Raw genomic sequence first — 14,326 nt, 5'->3', positions numbered from 1 at the left:
GAGTTTATGAAGAAATTCCAGGGACCAGAGGCATATCTGGGAGGTAGTTTCAAGAAAAGAAAATGAAGCAACGATGTTGGAGTTTGGCAGTTTAAACTGGGAGACCAGGGGAGTTTCGAAATTCCTGGTTCTGGATGTTCCCACTTGAATCAGCCACCCTTTATTGACAAGGAAATACCTAATGTGGGTGAGAAAGGAGTTGCAGCATGTTCCGGGCAGATGCTAGTCTGTGTCCTAGGCCACGTCTGTGATTTCCAGCATGCATGGAAGAACTTTGTGTTTTTGCCTGCTGAATAACCTGGCCAAGAAGGGGATTGAAAAAATGTTTTGTCAAGATTTTATCAGATTTTTATTTTCTTGGCACTTTTAACTGTGGAAAAACTTGGATGTAGCTAGGCTTTGATACTGACATCCCTTACCAGACTTCCTGGGGACCAACAATATTTGGCTTTCTTTCTTGGGATGAGGTTTTGTGCACATGAGGTAGCTGAATTAGAGTATCTTTTGTGCTCCACGCTGACAGTGGGCAGCTAAGTCAGAGGGCAGATACCCTGTGGGAACTGGTGGGTCTCTGTACACTTCCATACATTGCGAACCCTTCAAAATAGGTCTCTCTGTTGGCTTCAGAAATGCAAGGTGTCATGTCAAAAAATGTCATCCTGGTAGTGAATGCCATGCAAATTCCATTCACACTTGTGCCAGTTTGAAGCTATTGACTTTGCTAGCAGCAGTCAGAGATTTCTCTGGGATGAGAAAGCAACAAAGTATGTAAGCGGTTATGAGTAAAATGAATTGGAGGCTTCATAACAATAATACCTGAGAATGTGTGATTTTTCTCTAAGTTAGGTGACTACTCTGGACAATTATGTAAATTGAGAATGTGTTCTGCCAAAATTTCTGTAGCGATACGCTGCAGCAATTTAGAAGAACTTTAATTGTAGAGAAGGAACTTTATAGGGCGATAAATTCTGTAAATATTTTGATTCATCAGTACTTCAAGGTTATGGTTGCTCTGAAGACTGTCTTTTTCTGCAACCATCTGTCTTTGTTTTTCCTGACAGGAATGATATGTATCGTGGTGGTTTTTGACAGAATAGAAGATACAGTGTTCCAGCCCAACTTACTGTTGTGTTTTTCCTGAATGCTGTGATTATTTAGGATATGTCTTAAAAATGTGTACACATATTTTTTTCTCCTGGTAGTCTAAACTTTTAATGTCTTCAGTTTTTCCTAACCTCTTGTGCCTCCAGAATAGCCTTTCATTCTATTCTTTAGTAAGAATGTGCTTGAAAAAAATTCTCAGCATCACTAGTTTGGATAACAGGGGGTTTATGTTTTGAAAGTGTCATATCTAAGAGTGGTTGAGATCCATTTTTTCAGTGCTAATAAGACTTGATTTCTGTCCTGTATGTGGGTGTTTTTCTTTTAAAAAAAATTAGTTAAGTGAGAACAACATTGTTTAGATTATTAACAATTTTTGAAGTGAACATGAGCAAGCTTATGACCTTATTATGTCTGGAACATTTTCCATCAGGTTTCACTTCAGGTTAAATAAAGTAAAAGGGCTACTGCCCTTTATAAGCTAAACTGGGACTCTGCCTGTTTTATCAAGACAGAACAGATGAAAACTCGTGGTTGCAAAAATGTCATCAGGTTTTGTGGAATGTATTCTTTTCAGGTTTATTTTTTAAATTCTCTAAAATTGGTATTAACATCTTTTTCCAACAGCTAAGTCTGTAAGAAAAGAGTGGCTGTGAATAATATTTTTTTCCTGATCTAATACAGATGTTGAAATGCTGTCTTTAAAGCAGTAATAAACCATCAAAAGGTTCTCCCGTTGAGGGTGTGCATCTTGTGTTTTTTCTCATTTCTGTGTTATACTTAGTTTTGAAAGCCCCTTCCAGTCAGCAATCTTTATTTTAGTTGCGTAAAACAAAAGAACTGAGGTGATGTTTTCAGAACAAAACTGAGACTCCGCAGCAAACTGTGGAGATCAAAATAGAGATCTCAAGAGCTAAAGGCTGAAGTGTGGAACTTCTTTTGTGGGAATAATAGTACCTGCTTTATGGGTTTGCTTTTTTTTTTGCCTTTTTTTTTTTTTCCTCCTCCTTTAGTAGAAAACAGCAAAGGGAACAGAACTTTCTGGCAGGTTCTTAGCACATCAGGACTGCAGAGTGCACTGGAGGGTGTGCCATGCCCCTGCTGTGCTGAGCTTCTCGTCCTCAGTGAGGTCACGTTAAAATACACTCCACATCTCTTGTGTCCGTGGTGACTTTTGCATACAAACATGTTTGTTTGTTGGGAAAACGCATAGGAAATTGAATGATGCAATACAGCTTTGAAATCTTGTGTGTTTATTGTTCATGTACGTGCTGCATCCTCTAAACAGAATCACAGAAGTGCAAAAACATAGGAGTTACTGAGATGTAAATAAAAGGACTGGATGTGCTTTGCTTACTTGGGGAGGATAACTATGAACGGAGGTGGAGCAGAAGTAGGAATTCAGCTTTACGGAATGCAAGTCAAACTCCAAAATGTTTCTGTAGCCAAGGCTGGCTGCCTAATACAGGAAGTTCTCTCTAATACCAGTGTGACTGGATCCTCAAGTATATACTCAGTTTGAAGCTCGCTGCTTGTTTTTGCTTTGTTTTGGTTTTTTAATTATTTTTTAATTTTATTAGGATTGTCCGGTTTCTTTAAGACCTTTTAATGAGGTCCATCATGTCAGACACTTTATGGAATCAGACTCAGTTCTTTAGATCTTTGCATGCAAATGGCAGAAGAGGGTTACTGAGGGTGAGAACAAGTCATACACAAAATTAGTGTGGTTTATGCTTCTTTCAGCTGTTCACAGGAATCCTGTTTCCACAGGATTCCAAATAGTGCATAGAGCAACTCTATGCTACCTTAAAGGGAGGAGAGCTGCCAGACGGGCCATTTGGATTTACTGTCTTTATTAGTTAGAAGTAACTCTTGTGCTATTGACTTGCATTGATTTTTGGTGCTGCTGCTGGGTAAGTGAAGGGAATTAAGGCTGTAAAAACTGAGCCTTGTCAGTTGTAAATCTGTAGCAGTTTAAGACATAAAGGCGTCCAGCTTTCCACCTCCCTCCGCTCATGTAGTGGATCTGGTGGAGAAGAGCATGTGCCTGCATTTTGGCTGGCTGTTGGCAGTATCATGAAATGTCAGTATGGGTTTGTACTGTAACACCAATGGGATGGCAACGCCAGTGTGGCCTGTACACTAGGGCAATAATTTGTGACAGAGCGTGGGGCATATGGGGTAAGGGAAGTGGAAGTGTCTTCAATAGCGTAAATCGCTTCACTGAATTACACGTTATGTTTCTGTATTTTGTCCAGTCACTGGTCTCTGTGCTGTGAATATTAAAAATTGTTGTTGGAAACCCAAGGAACAGATTTTCGTGGTCTGTGTCTTTAGGTTCTGATTTAGTAATCTCTCTCGCTACCTGGGCCAAAGAGTAAATATGTGATTACCAAGTAGCCCATAGCAAACCAGACCAAGCCCTGAGCACTTAAAAGGTGGAGAAAAAAAAATAGTATCTATTGTGATCTAAAGGTATGAGAAATGAGGGGTGGGGTTTTGTTGTTTGTTTGTTTGGGGGGGTTGTTTTGTGTAGATTTTTTTTTTTTTCTGGGACAGTTGATATAGTCTGTGGGAGGGTGGAAAAAAGGACAAGGCTTTCAAACAGAAGTGTTTATTTTGCTTAGAGCTGAAGAGGGCAGAGAAGTCTAAACACTTGTCTGTTTCTTTTCTAATTCTTTTCCTGATCCTAATTGAAGATCAGAGATTAAGAATTATTTAAGATCTTACTTTTATGTGTTTTTCTTTGAAACAGAGGCTTTTCTCCAAATAAGGAAAAGTTATGTCTCGGGCTGAGGAGAGTGGGGAAAGGTTGAAGAAAATCTTGAGCTGTAAATTCAGAATGTTCTAGCTGAAGAAAAAAATAAAACCTGCCTGTTCTTAGTTAAGATTATTTTTCATCTGTTTATCTGTATAATACACATGTTCGAAAACTGAATATTCTGATAAAGTCTGTTTCTTCTGACAATCTAATGGTTTTATGATACCTTATGCACCTTGTCTGGATAGATGGATGACAACTGAGTAGAAGTTGTGGATCAGTCTCTCCTTGCCTTTCTGTCATAGTTTGATACAAGATGTTTTGCAGCAGTACTGGCTTGAGGTGCTCATGATCCCTCTGCCCTCCTGCTGCAGCTTATTGCTTTTGTGTTTTGCTGGCATCACTCGAAGGCGTACCATGGACTGGATCACCAGCATGCCTCTTAAAGCTATAAGAAAAATCCAATAAAATACAACCCCCTAAAAATTAAAAAGCAACCCCACAGAAGTCTCTATACACTCTTAAGCCAGGTCAGGTAAGAGAAGGAAGTACACAAGCCAGCATTGCTGCTGAACTTGTACCCGTTGTTTTGGAAAGAGGAGCAACTGGTTGCTTTGCCCTGTAATGAATGTATGCAAACTAGAGAAAGACGCATTGACTGCAAGTGCTTAGTTTTCTTTCTTGTACTAGGAGGCAAGAGGTGTTAAATTAATGTCTTTATTTACCAAATTCTTGCACTGAATTGAAGTAAGCACATGTTTTTACTGCAGCTTGCTGTAAATGTACAGAAGGGTGTTTGGAAATCCTGACCAGCTTTTGTGTAGGAGAGCGCTATCATAACAAACCTGTTCTGTGAGAAACTGAAAACAAATAAAAGATGAGCTGTTATTCATGTTTTTCAAAAGCAGAGGAGACCGTGCAAAAAAGCAGCAAGTTATTTCTAAATACTGAAAACCATCGTTTGCAAACCTGGGACAAATTTCAGTAACATTTAATTTTCTCCTGTTTTTAGTCTTTAGAAGATCTTGGGAACCAAAGGCAATGATTTTAACCAATTCCAGCCTCAGAGAAGGGTGAAAATCTCCAGCTGCTGCATTCAATACTACTAGAAGCCTTTTGCATCCACCCAAGGTATTTCCAAGAATGTTTCCTATTTGTTCCTGGGTGTTCCAATCTCGCAGTCACTTACAATGTTGCAGTTAGCTAAAGCAGAGAATCCTTTCTACTAAACAAACTTTTCATACAAGGAAAGCTCTTCTAGTACTTTAATTAGTAAGGTTTTTGAAGTTATTTTCCTTACTATCTTGTGTTCCTGGCATTTTTCAGTCTGACATTACTGTACAAAGTAATAGGCAATGTTCAGATGAGCAGAGTATTTCCAGTTGTGCGGCTGAAGGATGGATGGTTGTATTTGTGAGGATGTTTTTAAGTAGGAGTTGTTAAATGATACCAATGCCCAAAACCATATTCTGTTTTTACTTTATACTGATACTTATTTTTTGTGACTGAGTAATGTCTGAGTATCTGAAGTTGTTCGTTGTATTTTCTCCTACTGGAGGATAGAAAGGCTGCGTGGTTCTTAGTTGCCAGCTGGGTCTAAACCATGACATAGCTGGTAACTAACATTGACTTTTTTGCAATGTTTTTGTGGTTTTCATCAAGCACACCTGTGCCTCAAAGAAAGGCTCTGGCCTTTAAAGATAAGAGTAGACTCAGACTAAAAATGGAGCCTGATGAAGCGGTTATAAAAATCATGCCTAAAGCTGCACTGTTCTCTTAGTTATTCCCTATGCGAAGCAGAAACCTGTCTTAAGCAATCTTGGGGGCTTCACAGAGAATCTCTTGGTTGTAGGGTTCTGCTGGAACCAAGTAAGCTGGAAAATTGTAACCCTAGATCAAATGTTTTTGTGACTGTGATGGTAGGAAAAAGAAATACAGTGTTTTATAGAAGACGTGAAACCTTCCATATAGATATCATTAGGATATACAAGTTGACTTTCAAGTAATCTTTCAGAAAGTTTGTATTGCTGGTAGTGTTCACTGAAGGAATTTCATAAATACTTAAGATCAAATAGTTCTTAGTTCTAGTTAGGCTGTATTTTGTGTTCTTTCCCACCCATTTCCAGGAGAGAAGAGCCTTTATTTTGTTATCTCAAAATCAGTATGAATACAGAGGTAAAATCTTGCATTCATTTTTCAGATATAGCCAAGAGTTGCATGCCAGCGTGCTGTGGTGATGCCACAGCCTCTGTCTGCTCACTGCCTAGCAACACTGTTGTATCTAAGAGTTAAGACACTGTGAGGTAGAGAGACATCTTTCAAACCTTTTTTTGTGTCATTTACAAATGTCTCCTGATTAGGTAGGGGTGGCTGTAGTGTTGCCAGGTAAATGACTGACCATGACCAGAGCTAGAAGTAAGTCAACCCTTTGGCTGGTTATAGTGACTCGCATCACCTGGATGCAGTCCTGAACTTCTTGGCTGCATTCAGTATGTTACTATCCAAAGATGGAAGAGAAACTGAGTCTGTGCTTAGAGTGCTGGATCATGTACAATATAACTGCTTGGTTCATTGGCAAGGCGAGAAGCAGTCTGTCCCCTGTGAATTGTCTGAATCAACTCCAGGTTTTCTGTGTGTCATTTGGTAAAGAAAAATCAAATGCCGTTTAATTATCCTCTTAGTCCTTGGATCTATCTGCAGTATCCTTAGGCTTATTTGTTGGAGGGGATGGGTGGGTGCTTCAGACTATCTTCATGCTAGTCAACACTTTCTGGGCTAGTGTGTGTCTGTTCTCAGCTCAAGACATTGATGAATAGCTTCCATTTGCTGTATCATTCAATGGCTTTTAATTTTGGCATTGTCAGCTTCAAGCATTTGAACACAGAGAGTTAGTTCCCAGCCATCAGTAATTAAATGCACACAGACACTTCCCATTAGAAGGCGTAAGTCCGGTGTAAGATTATATTTTCAAGCTTCCCTCCCTTTGAAATGAAAGCTTCAGGTGCAGTTCGCTTCCAGGAGATACATTTGGTGACAGGGAAGGAAAACACCATGACTGCTTTAGTTTGGCTCTTCCTTACTTGAAAATGTGTTTATTTTCTGATCACTGCTTACCTGTGATTGCAACAAAACTTGTCTCTAGTGGTAGAGACTGAGTTAGCATTTTCCTTCCTAAATCAGTCTGTGTCAGTTTTTAATTTAGAAGGTCGGTTGATTTTAGTGGTGATGGTGTCCCATTGATTCTTTTAGAGATGTACTAGCACTGATACATTGAAATTTTATTATTTGCTCTGGACAAAATGTAGAGGCAACATAGGTAGCTTCCATGTGGGTTAGAGGCTGGGAATATAAACTAATGAAAAAGTAATTTGAGTAAAAGATAGTCTTAAAGTGTTGTGATAGAGTGTGTGGTGAAAAGAGACTAGACTGCAAGGTTCAAACAAACAATTTGTTTGAGCTTCCGTTACATGTTTAATACACCACTATTGCAGGTTTTCACACGTACAATGGAAGAGTGCACTATTGCAAATAAGAAGGAATAATCCACAGTAACAACCTAAAATAAGGAATAATCCACAGTAACAACCTAAAAAGTGTGCTAGGTAATAGTTAATCACCTGCAGTTACGAACTTACATCGTGCTAAATATTTGCTTACCCCTCCAGGTAAGGTCTATCAAAATTCTAGAAAAGCGACATTGGTGGTGTCCTGACCAAGGGGGAGGGGTCTCCTTACAGGCAAGATGTAGCATTAGAGAGGCAACTCCCAGTTCCTAATCTGAATCTTAGGGGTTTTATCCTCTGATTTACATGACTGTGGGCAAGACCATGCCTGGATGGTATAATCCACTCAGGAAGTGCATCTTTGGCAATGTCATGGAGTTTCCCCTTACCTTTATTTGTGCATGGGTGAGGTTCACTTCTGTATGCTCTTCTTTTTACTTCTCTTTTGCTGATCTTGTGATCGTTTGGATACACGAGGTTGTCAGCTTCAGCTGGGCAGCTGGGGGGTTGAGCTATCTACACGGCTCCCCATGGGTTGTCTCTGCATGGATAGGGTCTCAAGGCGATACAAGGCTGGGTTGCTTTTATAACCCCGTGTGAGTGCCTGCATGCACTAGACACTACAGAAACTTGTTTAAGAACCATGACCCAGACAATCCATACACAATGTAGAAGTCAGAATAATACAGTAAAATACAGCAGTTCAGGCTCCTCCCAAGCAAGTTAACTTTATTAAAACTTACAAAATGTCTAGCATAAAATAGTATTGTTTGCTGGGCATAAGCAATTTAATTTGGTCATCATTCATTTTTGAAGTGAGATGTCCCTTTTATATCAGCAAACATGGCTTTTCCATGTTTAAAAGTTCAAAGCAGCTGAAATCAAGTGCTTTACATTCAAACAAGAATGATTATTAAGAAGGTAATCTCTGGTCATGTTGATACCAGCAATATTTAATGTGTTTGAAATAATTAAAAGTGCTCATATGAGATCTTGTAGATAAAGTGCACAATTAAGGCAGTTAAGATCTAGTCAAATGAGTTGTTTTATATAAATTCTTTTCTTCTACCAAAAAAACCCCAAAGAGCCAACATCTAAATGGAAAAAACCCCTGTGTAATGTAGTCCGCTAACTCTATGTTAAAACTCTTATCTCTCCTGAAAAGGTTGTGGGTCTTTCAAATTTAGTCAGAGCTGTGAGTCTCCAAGGACTTGAATAACATTTTTAGGGATGAAGGAGCTGCTTCGTCCTTGAGTGTGTCCATGGAGAAAAGATTTTTTGGAAAAAGAAAAAAATCTTTTCTGGACTCTCTTGTCAGGGCTTTGATGTTACCATATCCAGGAAAATCTTCACTGTTTTCTGGGATATGATAATGACAATAATAGGCCACTGTTGTCCTGTTTTATTCATGTTATCCTTTTGTTTTTTGAATTCTTTCTCTGCCTGGCAATGTGGTTTTGATAGAGGTATCCACCTTGGTCTCTAGGAGTCCTGTCTTGAAGCACACTCATAGGAAGATGCAATTGCTGGCTAAGTTGGCTTTGTCTTCTACAGCATTGATTTGGTGTTGACTGAAGTGCATCTTCTCCAGGGACTGCACCTATCCCCACTTCGTGCGGTTGTGGCTTGCCTGTTGCCTGACTGCTTTTCCTAATTGTTACCATCCAAACCCGAAGGCCTCTTCTGTGCTGAAATCCTAGGCATCAGGCAGAAGTTTAATAACTTACCTTCTACTGTGTTAGGAGCTCCCTTCCTTTTATTGAAAGAAGATCATTGAAATATGAGTAGTTGATTATTTAAAGATTTAATTTCTTCTTTCTCCACTAGTGGGAATGATTTACACTTATCTTGTTGGAGAACTGTTTGCCAATAACTAGGCATTTCAGAATTTGCCTAGCTGCATCTGTAGTCATGATCTAGCATTAGTATGTCACTATTTTTTTTCAAATACGCAGCAGCATTTCTACTAGCAAGCTATGAAACACTGCAATAAGAAGATGCACAGAAATGTAGGCTGTTAATCTATGAATTTAGTCTAACTCTCATTAAAGACCTTGGCCAAATGATTAATTAATTTGAAAATAGCAATGTTTGACCTGAAATAAATTGTAGGATAGGATATATTTTGTGGAAGTTAATCAGTACTTACTACGTGCTGTAGCTTTCCTAAACATCATACTTAGAACTCTCTTTTGAGAAGACTTCTTAGTGTGGCTAAGTTCTGAAATATTCTAATTTGTTCCCTTTACTTTTGACTCTTGGAAGCATTGCATTTAAAAGCAAAAATTTTTGTGATTATTGGGCATTTATGCAAGATACTTTTATTGGTTTGGAGTTCTTTTGAGTGATTAACAATTACTGGAAACCTTCCTGAAAATACCCTCACTGAAAGTTAAGTTAAGTAAATTCTTTTTTTTTTTTTCTTTTTTGTCAGGTATGATTCAGGGCTCATCTTACTTGCTGAAACATGAATGTCTAGTGCCATTTCAGATGCTGATCCAGAATAAACTGGATGTCCTATGTGTTCTTTGTCATACCTCTTGTCTCCCCAGAGAGATGACTTAGTTACTGTAGGAGGTCTGAAATGACAGTAAATTTCTTCTATATTGTCAACTGAATTTAGGTCTTAATTGAAAAATAAATTGGAAAAAATAACAATCAGCACATGCATGCATTGCTTACAAAGAATTACTTTTTTTTAATCATGTGAAAACGCCATCAAACTTCATATAAATGGCAGTTGCACCGGAATGGCTACTGAATTTTCCTATCATTTAAAAAAAAAAGTATGGAAAAAGTACTTGCTTTATGACAAAGTTTTATTTAGTGGTACAGTATATGTGCTTTAGATTCTTATTATTTCTAGCCAGGAGTTCAAAGGATTCTTAGGCTGTTCTAATAAAGGAAAGACTGCAACTCATAAATGTGCTGCACTGGGACACTTGGAGAGATGTGGAGGCATGTGCATTCACTATGGTTTTGATAGAATTTCCCCTTTTTGCCCCTTCTGTTTCCTTTTAACGGAGAAAATCTCTTCAAGAAGATTGGAATGTGGAATAAATAGGACATATGGGGCTCATATGCTCTTGCATGCATAGTCTTCTCAGCTGTGCCAAGGAGGATCACAGAAAACATAGAATTGTCTAGGTTGGAAGGGACCTTTTGATCAAACTCCCCTATTTAAGCAGGGTCAGCTAGAGCAGGTTGTCCAGGACTGTGTCCAGAGGTGTTTTGAATATCTCCAAAAATGGAGAATCCACAGTCTCCACAGTGCAATCTGTTCTGGTGTTCAGCCATCCTCACAGTAAAAAGTATTTTCTTGTGTTCAGATGGAATTTCATGTATGTTAGTTTGTGCCCATTAAGTTAGAGAGAAGGAATATTTTAACTTGAATTATAAGTAGCAATTTGTAGCATTTAGGGATTTTTTTACAAGATAATTATTGCTCTTTCAATTTTTAAAAATAAATGTTATTTTAGAAACAAGTGTTTCTAGAGCCTTTAAATTTTTTTTATGTTATCATGAATACAGATGTTGGCTTCACAAAAGCAGGGCTCTGGTTGTGTACAGGGACTTATGCTTGGCGCTGTTTTGCTGTCTCAAATGTGGTGGGACTTTAGTGATTGACATGCGATTCACAAACTTCAGTTAGGTCTGTCTCCACAAATTGTCTTATGTTTGGTTCTAGGAGCAGCATTCATAAACCCTAGAGACTTGCTGAGCTCCCCAGTTTAATGACTGGCTAGTGACAGATGCTTAATAACAAGGATTCTCAACAAGCCACAAATCGTTTATGTGTATATGAAGGGAAGAACAGCGTATCAATTTAGCTGATAAAAAAAATCAAAGGTATATGCATGTTTAAATTCCTCACTCTTCTGGAAGTAAGCACTTAACTGCAGCCTTACAAATCTGTTATGATTTTAAACAACAGGTTGTTTCACAAAAGAAAACCATTCCTCTCAACTCCTACAAAGCATAAATTAACTGTTAGGCTAGAGGCAAAACTAGGTACACATAGGGTTATTCTTGATTCCCTCCTGCTGTTGTGGTTTACTGTCCCACTAAGAATGGGCGCTTTGGGTTGGAAGGAGAGTGGGAATAGGTATCCATAATCCAGTGATGAAGGTGGTATTTCTGGCGATAGGGAGATTTGGGTTTGTCCTGGGAGCAGGGACTAGAGTGTTGAATTGATGTTTTGAATACAGATCTGTATTAGAGGTTTCATCTACTGGCGGGTACACAAGTATTAATGAAAATGGGAGATGTGGCTGTACTTTTCCTTGTTTGGTCAGCTTGAAAGCAGAGCTGATACAGAGCTGTTTGGGGTTCCTCAGTTAGGGTCTCTCTGCACTTGCTGAGTACTTCTAAACATTTCCATTACTAAGGTGATGATATTGCTGAGAAGTGACAGCAGATGATGCAGTTTCTGGTCTGTTTTTTGACTGCCAAACGTGTCAACAGCTTATACTAATCTGATCTGACTCATGAATTTACACAAGTTTTACAAGAAATCCACTGAACCCTCCAGTCTATCTTGAAATCTGTATGTATCCAGTTCTTGGACTGTCTCTGAAAAAAGAGAACGCACTGAAATCTGATGTTTTCAAACAAGAACTCAAATGTCTATCTAGTAATCTAATTGATAGACCTTAATTAGTGTGATCTTTTACTTTAGTACAATGTATTATCTTAAAGTGAGTTTCTTAAAACATGTTTTCAAAGACATGACTCACTATAAAATTCATAATATGCATCCTCAAAATGAGTATTTTTGGACTATGTTTTCTGTCACTTCCACTCCCTACCTGGTCTCTGCTCTGAGAGAAATTTTTACTTGCTGGATTGGTACTGGGTATTAACGACAGTGGTCAGTATCAGAACATTTTCTTGGTATCTGGTTTGGAACACAGAACAAAGTCTCTGTTAGAAATCACATAGAATCATTGGTTGGAAGAGACCTTTAAGATCTTCGAACCTAACTGTTCACCCTGCACTTCCGTGTTGGGCAGAGTACAAGAGAAAACAAAACCATTTCAATAAAATATGCTAGTATGACATCCAGATGTATTGCACAAATCCTAAATAAAAGCTCTGGACGAATCCCTGGAGGAAAAGAATCCGCTAACTCTACCATCAGCTTGGACAGGGCACTCAGCTGTTTTCCTATGGAAGAAGTCAGTTGTCATGGTGTTTTTCTTTGTGTTCCCATCGGATCTGAACCACAGCTTCCCGTGGGGACTTTACCATTCCTGGCTTGCTTAACGCTTCAGAAGCTCACTCCATAGCAGGTCGTACTTACAGGGAGTAGAACTCACAGTTAGTTCCCCTAGTAAATCTGCCCCTTGGTCCCCCTCCTGAGTTAAGAGAGCAATTTTCCTTGGTTGGTACAGTGAGTGTTTTCTGGCATGGTTAAACTGGTTTTGCTTCCTTTGTCGAGTTACAATTTTGTACAGCGCAGTGTACATAAAACGAAGCTCCTGCAGATTTTTGAATGTGGGGTGCAAAAAATCCCACTGACGTCTTCCACTCTATTTTCCTCATCCCAGATCAGGCTTATCTGTGTTCTTTTCTAGCTTAGCTAGTTAAGGTTATAGAGGTAGCAGTGTAAACATGTTAAAGGCCATGAATGTCAGAAATAGTGTTTTGCACTAATAAAATGGTGTACCTGATGGAAATTCTATTTTTCTAAACAGTAGATGCTTTTTTGATCTGCAGCAAGCAGTGTAAAGCAGGGTGAAGGGCTGCAAGAAACCATCCGTCATGGGGATAGCAAGTGAGGGACTGTAGCTAGGGAAACCACTGTCCTTCCAGAATGACATAGGCTTACCGCTTTGTTAATCTGTAACCATGGTGCTTGCAGTGCTTCTGGATGAAACTTTTGGATGGTTTAATGAAAGCTTAGAAGAAAAAGAAGAATGTTCAGTTATCCTGAGAGCCCTATAGAAAAGGATTCGAAAGAGATTACTGCTGCAGTTACAGTGGTGCAAGTTCTTAAGTTCAGATTTTGCAAGCTCCGTATCGTGATTTTGTGAAGTAATAACTGCTATGAAGCAAGCAGTGCTGAAGGTGACTGGTATATGCTTCTTCATTCTGTCTTCTCTCTGATTATTCCTTACAGCTTTCTTCTTAAAGACAAGCATAGAATTACAACATGCAGGAGCATCTTTACAGTTACTGCTGCATGTTTAACTGTGACAGTGTCAATATGTTCATGTACATGTACCTCATAGTGGAAGAGCTCTCTACAAAACCTCATAGGTATCTCTTTCTCCTAGAGAGAAATAGTCAGGTGTTAATTTGCCCCGTATGTCCTGTCAGGTTATGTCTTTTTGAAATATATTTCAAAAATGTAGTAGTAGTAAGTTGTAATAGTTGGAATAGTGTACTGCAAGGTGAAGGAGAGAAATTCTTGGAGGAAGACTCTTCCTGACACTTACTGTTGGAAAGTTATTTAATAACTTCCCATCACAGAAGAGATGGTATGTGATTAGTGTGTGGGGCAGACGAAAGGTGATCATATGGGTGAAATTATCTATGCGTCCAATCACAGAATCATGGAATGCTTTGGGTTGGAAGGGCCCTTTTAAAGGTCATCTAGTCCAACCACCCTGCAGTAAGCAGGCACATCTTCAATTACATCAGGTTGCTCAGAGCCCCATCCAACCTGGCCTTGAAGGTTTCTGGGGATGGGGCTTCTAGCACAATTGTCTAGGGTTTCCTTTGTACTGTTAATGTATATGAAAAAATTCATGCTAATTCAATGATGAGGTAAAATTGATAGTGATTTTAGTGATCAGTTACTGTGTGAATTGAATAAATTGTCAAAGTAGAAACATGGAGATCAGTAACCTGTTGCAGTGCTTGGATGTTTGGAACACTGCCAGCTGGTTGTACTGTTACATATGGGCACTTTTTCTGTTGTGGGGTTTTTCCCCCCCCCCCCCTTTCTCGGGGTGTA

This window comes from Buceros rhinoceros, unplaced genomic scaffold, assembly GCF_000710305.1.
Source record: "Buceros rhinoceros silvestris isolate BGI_N320 unplaced genomic scaffold, ASM71030v1 scaffold2223, whole genome shotgun sequence".
In the NCBI taxonomy this organism is placed as follows: Eukaryota; Metazoa; Chordata; class Aves; order Bucerotiformes; family Bucerotidae; genus Buceros; species Buceros rhinoceros.
Note: the sequence above shows the minus strand (reverse complement) of the source record.